The sequence below is a fragment of the Oncorhynchus tshawytscha genome, linkage group LG12 (assembly GCF_018296145.1).
Source record: "Oncorhynchus tshawytscha isolate Ot180627B linkage group LG12, Otsh_v2.0, whole genome shotgun sequence".
NCBI lineage: Eukaryota > Metazoa > Chordata > Actinopteri > Salmoniformes > Salmonidae > Oncorhynchus > Oncorhynchus tshawytscha.
Window position 1 is genome coordinate 33,921,732 of NC_056440.1, and position 6,299 is coordinate 33,928,030.

The following is a 6,299-nucleotide window of genomic DNA, read 5'->3' on the forward strand; positions in this document are numbered from 1 at the left end:
ACTTGACTGGCCTGCATAGAGTCCTGACCTAAACCCCATCGAACACCGTTTTTGATTGAATTGGAACGCCGACTGCAAGCCAGTCCTAATCGCCCAACTTCAGTGTCCAACCCCACTAATGCTCTTGTGGCTGAATGAAAGCAAGTCCCAGCAGTAATGTTCCTACAAAGGACTACAAAGGGAAGCACAGCCGAGAGCTGCCCAGTGACACGAGCCTACCAGACGAGCTAAACTACTTCTATGCTCGCTTCGAGGCAAATAACACTGAAACATGCATGAGAGCACCAGCTGTTCCGGAAGACTGTGTGATCACGCTCTCCGCAGCCGATGTGAATAAGACCTTAAAACAGGTCAACATTCACACGGCCGCAGGGCCAGAGGGATTACCAGGACGTGTACTGTGAACAGGCGCTGACCAACTGGCAAGTGTCTTCACTGACATTTTCAACCTCTCCCTGTCTGAGCCTGTAATACCAACATGTTTTCAGCAGACCACCATAGTGCCTGTGCCCAATAACACTAAAGGAACCTGCCTAAGTAACTACTGACCCATAGCACTCACGTCTGTAGCCATGAAGTGCTTTGAAAGGCTGGTCATGGCTCACATCAACACCATTATCCCAGAAACCCTAGACTCACTCCAATTTGCATACCGCCCCAACAGATCCACAGATGATGCAATCTCTACTGCGCTCCACACTGCCCTTTCCCATCTGGACAAAAGGAACACCTATGTGAGAATGCTATTCATTGACTACAGCTCAGCGTTCAACACCACAGTGCCCTCAAAGCTCTGGGACACCTCCCTCCGCAACTGGATCCTGACTGGTTACGTCTCCCCATCTTTTACAGCGCTGGTACTCTCTGTTGTTATCATCTATTCTTAGTCACTTTAATAACTCTACCTTCATGTACATATTACCTCAACTAACCGGTGTCCGCGCACATTGACTCTGTACCGGTACCCCCCTTGTTTATAGTCTCGTTATTGTTATTTTACTGCTGCGCTTGAATTACTTGTTCCTTTTATTTCTTATTCTTATCCATATTTTTTTAACCGCATTGTTGGTTCGGGGTTCATAAGTAAGCATTTCACTGTGAAGTCTACTCATATGTGGCACATGTGACTAATACAATTTGATTTGATTTAATACTAACAAAGGACCAGTGCACCACTTTTCTGAATTTGACATTTATTTTTTTATTTTGAATAATATATTTTTAAAATTCTGTTTTTTCAGGGGGTGCTGCTGCTCTCTCAATGTCAAATGCATGGTTACATTTGATTGCACATTAGGCAGGTAACCAACGCAGACAGGAAGAGAGTAATATGGGTCATCGTGGTTAAGAGTGATGATAGAGGGAGGATTTCACTGCAGGTCAATGCAGAGCCAATGATGGAGGATTTTTATGGCAAGACATAAAATCAGATACAGCACCACACAGGAAACCTCTGAGGGCCATAATGGCTGGTACCATTAAATATGGGGGAGGAGGTGGTGTAGCAGACCTCAGAGGACAGGAGCTGTCATGGTGGGGTTAAGGACAGTAGATGGATCACAGCACTTTACCCAATTCATTCATATCATACCCCCGAGTGTGCGTGCATGCGCTCTTGCCCCCCCTCGAGTGCGTGTGTGTGTGTGTGTGTGTGTGTGTGCGTGTGCGCGTGTGTGTGTCTAACTGACAGAGATCGAGAGTGATGAAATACAGAATTGTGTGTTTGTTGTACATCTCTATTATTGTAATAGCTCAATTTCATCCCTAGCTGTTTAAATCATATACCTAAGAGAATGAGGCAAGATGAAGTCTAAATTCTTAAATAAGAAACATGGCTGACTGTTGCCTTTCAGGTGAATCCTCATTCCCTTTTAAAACTGAGCAATGATGCAAGAGCTCGGATCTAGAAGCCAGTGAAAATTAGGTTTTACAACTGTAAGTTCCACTCAGTGTTTTGATATCTCTATTTCCATTGAAAGTGTCTCCCGCGTGCAATTGGAGTAGATAAAGCAGTGCTGGGTAGAGCTGGTGGAGCTGTCAGAGTCAGTTTCATCTTTCTGCTCAGGCGTGGGGCGGACATCCTATGAAGTGTTTACCTCAGGAGGGCCCTCTCAAAATGCTCTAAATGGTGTCAAATGTGAGAGACAGTGGGATCGAGTGCTCTTTTTCCGTTGTGTGCTGTCTCTCTGTTTCACAGAGCCGTGAAAGCGAAGCCCTGAGCTGTGTAAGACATGGAGGAAAGCCTTGCCAATGATAGCCTTATTCCAGTCAGAGAGATACTATCATTATTAGTCTAATGCTTCAGTCAGGTTAGCAACACGAACACGGCTGGGGCTTTTGCTGACGTCTGTCTGAGACCCAGATACTGCCTGAGCAGAATACATTTAGCTGTACAAGGGGGGGAAATCACTCAGGAATGAAGCAGCACTCTGTCTCTGCGATGCTCCTATCATTCTTGTAAGTTGACGATAAAGGGAAATACCTATCCTGACATTGACAATCTATTCTATTCTGTACTATTCTATTTTATCTTGATCCTAGTAATAGAAACACAATACCTATCTATTTACCAAGCTTGGCACACTCCGTTATGCCCTGATTGGACAGCCAGTCAGTCTCTGATCACAGAGACCCAGGGGGCTTCCAGCTAATCATGAACCTCCAATGATGCAGATCATCGCTACTGAACAAAGCCTATGTTGGTGCGAAGTTCAAAGAACTTCAGCCATACCAAAGGGTTGTCATGGAAACCAATTGCTACCCCTCTGTGTGCATACCATGGGGTTGGTAAAACAGCACCTCATGTCGTACAGGGTACCAATACTAATACCTCTATATGTGATGTGTGTCATATCAATATACGTATGCCATTTCTGAATAGTTTACGTTTTTTAAATTATAATAACGTACTGTGCATTGATAATGATGAGACATCTTACACTGCTAGTACATCATTGCAATTCCTTCTTCTATTGATCGTGGAGTTAAACATTCGCTATTACATACGTGTATATAGTGTCGGAACTGTGGTTGTTCCTCCGTGTATTGACACGAGTTTCTGTTCCTTCCAGAGCGTAGTTTTCGATTTTCATCTGTGCCAATTTTGTATTGGTGGACTATGTGTGTATATATATATATATATATATATATATATATATATATATATACATATATACATATATATATATATATATATACATATATATATATATATATATATACATATATATATATATATATATACATATATACATATATATATATACATATATACATATATATATATATATATATATACATATATACATATATATATACATATATACATATATATATATATATATATATATATATACATATATACATATATATATATATATATATATATATACATATATCTATATTAAACACGCTTCTCAGAAATCCCTGCTCTCCTGCGCCTGACTCCTACACCTCTCACCGAGACGCACCTTATCACACATTGCATATGATAGCTAGACATCTAAAGAATAAAACCCATATGATATGGGTGTAATGTTCTACCTATTAGTACGACTACAGAGCAGGTTTGGGGCCAATTTCATTTAAATTCCAGTCAATTCAGAAAGTAAACCAATTTCCAAAATGTTCAAATTTTTCTCATTTATTAAGAAGCATTGAAGAGAATTAGAATTGGATTGTCAGTGTACTTCCTGAATGGTCTGGAATTTAAATGGAATTGACCCCAGACCCTGGTACAGAGAAGTTATTTCAGCCATCTTTCTTCTTAGTGATAACTTTCAGTGTGGTGTGGCCCAGTCAGATCAGCTTGCTTCACACCAGCAGCATCAATCCAGAGCCAGCTCCACTTCCCTCCGTCTCTCCTCTAATCTGCAGTCACTCACTAAATCTGCCTGTGATCTCGTTGGCGCTGCTGTCCTACGTGGTTTGGCTATTTTTAGACTTCATATCATTCATTTACTGAGGCCAGGGAAGACAGCCAAGTCACTTGACTTGAATTGCACTTCCTAACTAGGTACTATCTCTCATTGGAGCATGCCAAATCCATTCCCAACTTTAATCTAATATATCTAGTAACTGAGAGAGGAACATAAATTGTAATCAATCATACCACCATGCATCCCACTGTTGGCTTGCTTCTGAAGCTCAGCAGGGTTGTCCCTGGTCAGTTTCTGGATGGGAGACCAGATTCTGCTGGAAAAGGTGTTGGAGGGCCAGTAGGAGTCACCCTTTCCTCTGGTCTAAAAAGAAATGTCCCAGGGCAGTGATTGGGGACACTTCCCTGTGTAGGGTGACATATTTCGGATGGGACATTAAATGGGTGTCCTGACTCTCTGTGGTCACTAAAAGAGCACATGGCACTTATTGTAAGAGAAGGGGTGTTAACCCCGGTGTCCTGGCCTTCATGGCCACCTAATCATCCGCAGCTTACAATTGGCTCATTCCTCCTCTCCCCTGTAACTATTCCCCAGGTCGTTGCTGTAAATGAGAATGTGTTCTCAGTCAACTTACCTGGTAAAATAAAAGGCCTCAGTTAATATCTACAGATGTAGGATCTTAATTTTAGCCAGTTTGCTACAGCAGAAAAATAATACTGCAGCAACAGGAAATGTGAATTATTATGCGGATTATAATTAATGGACATTTTGTAGGGGTTGATGCATTTTTCGTAATGGAAAATCAAGTCTGAAATGTCAAAGTGGAAATTACAATCTTCAGAAGCCTTAAATGTTGTAAATGTTCTGCATTGCAGGAAAGTTCTTCTGCAACAAGTTGATCAAAATAAGATCCTACATCTGTAGGGATGTTTTGAAGGGAGCAGTGCCCAGAGCACAAGGGGTCACAATCTATTTTTACCATTGTAAAAAAAAATGCTACCACAAGTGTTGCTTGTATCTATTTGGACCCCCCTGTGCAATACATTATATTATATCAAATTGTGTGAAATTGTATGATGATAAACTCAAGGGACACAAAGTGAAAAAGACACCTCTTTTCTGAGCAGCAAGGGATTTAGAATTTGGACAGTTCGAGAAAATGTGCACATTTGTGCCGCAGGGAGGCAAGTTGACAGGTTGACACAATGAGGTGTGTGTGTGTGTGTCAGTTTAGAGCAATGCAGTACCCTTTTCAATGAGTGAAATGAAGTACAATTGGCTCCTAGGCGCCAGCTGTCATGCTAGCAGAATGGATAAGACTCTCCCTGCTTGGCAGCCAGACCTTGGAGAAGGCCGCTCTTGATGTTGGCTCTGGGGAAGGAGAGCTGCAATGGCTAATGTTTAACTCACCACACACACTTACTGGAACAGCAACAGTGGGCCACGGAGCCTGGGGATAGAATGGTCGAATAGTGTTGAGGGGGGATGGGTATCGTGTTGGTCCAGAGAAGGAGTACAAAAACATGAGCAATCGCCTCTCTCCCCACCCTCCCCAGTCCTCACCCACCCACCCACCTTCCCTCCCTCCCCCTGTCACCCACCCCCTAAACAAACTCACACACATGCTGAAAGATGAATGTTCAACAAATGGAGGAGAGAGAGTGAGTGAGGGCTCAGGTTCAGAGGTGTATTGTGCAGACAGCTCTTCCATCCCCCCTCTGAGGTAGTAATCAGGGGCCCTGTCTACAGGCCTGGGGTCCCAGGAGATGGCTGTCTCACTAGGATGTTATTTATTGGCCTGGCTCAAACCTCCTGCTGCCTCCTGCACTCCACATCACTCCCATTGATCTTGTCCTGATCCGCCCCCACTGATGGCTCGCTATCAAACCACCTCTTCGGTCTTCTCTTTTCTCCTTTCTACTGGGTAAATCCTGGGTGGGGGCACGGCAGAGAGAGGCATTGAGTTTCATCATCAGTTTACCGTAATTATCCCCCTTAAAGCTATACACCGAGTTCTGGTGGTGAGTCAGTGTTTGCATATCACGCATGGTAATTGCCTACAGCATGCAGTAATAGGCTGTATTTGTGAATGGATTGTACATACATTCTCTTCCTCACTCATGGACTGAAGTGGAATTAATCAAATATCTTTGTCACCTCAACGTGAAATACTTACTTACAAGCCCTGAATCAACAATGCAAAGTAATAAAATATTTGCTGAATAAACTAAAGTTAAAAGAGTAATAGATGGGAGATGTTGAGGTTTGAGTAAGGACAGGAGTAAAACAAACAACATAGAACCATTGTAAAATAGACCGTGTCCATAAAATGTATATACAGTTGAAGTCGGAAGTTTACATACACCTTAGCCAAATATATTTAAACTCAGTTTTTCACAATTCCTGACATTTAATCCTGGT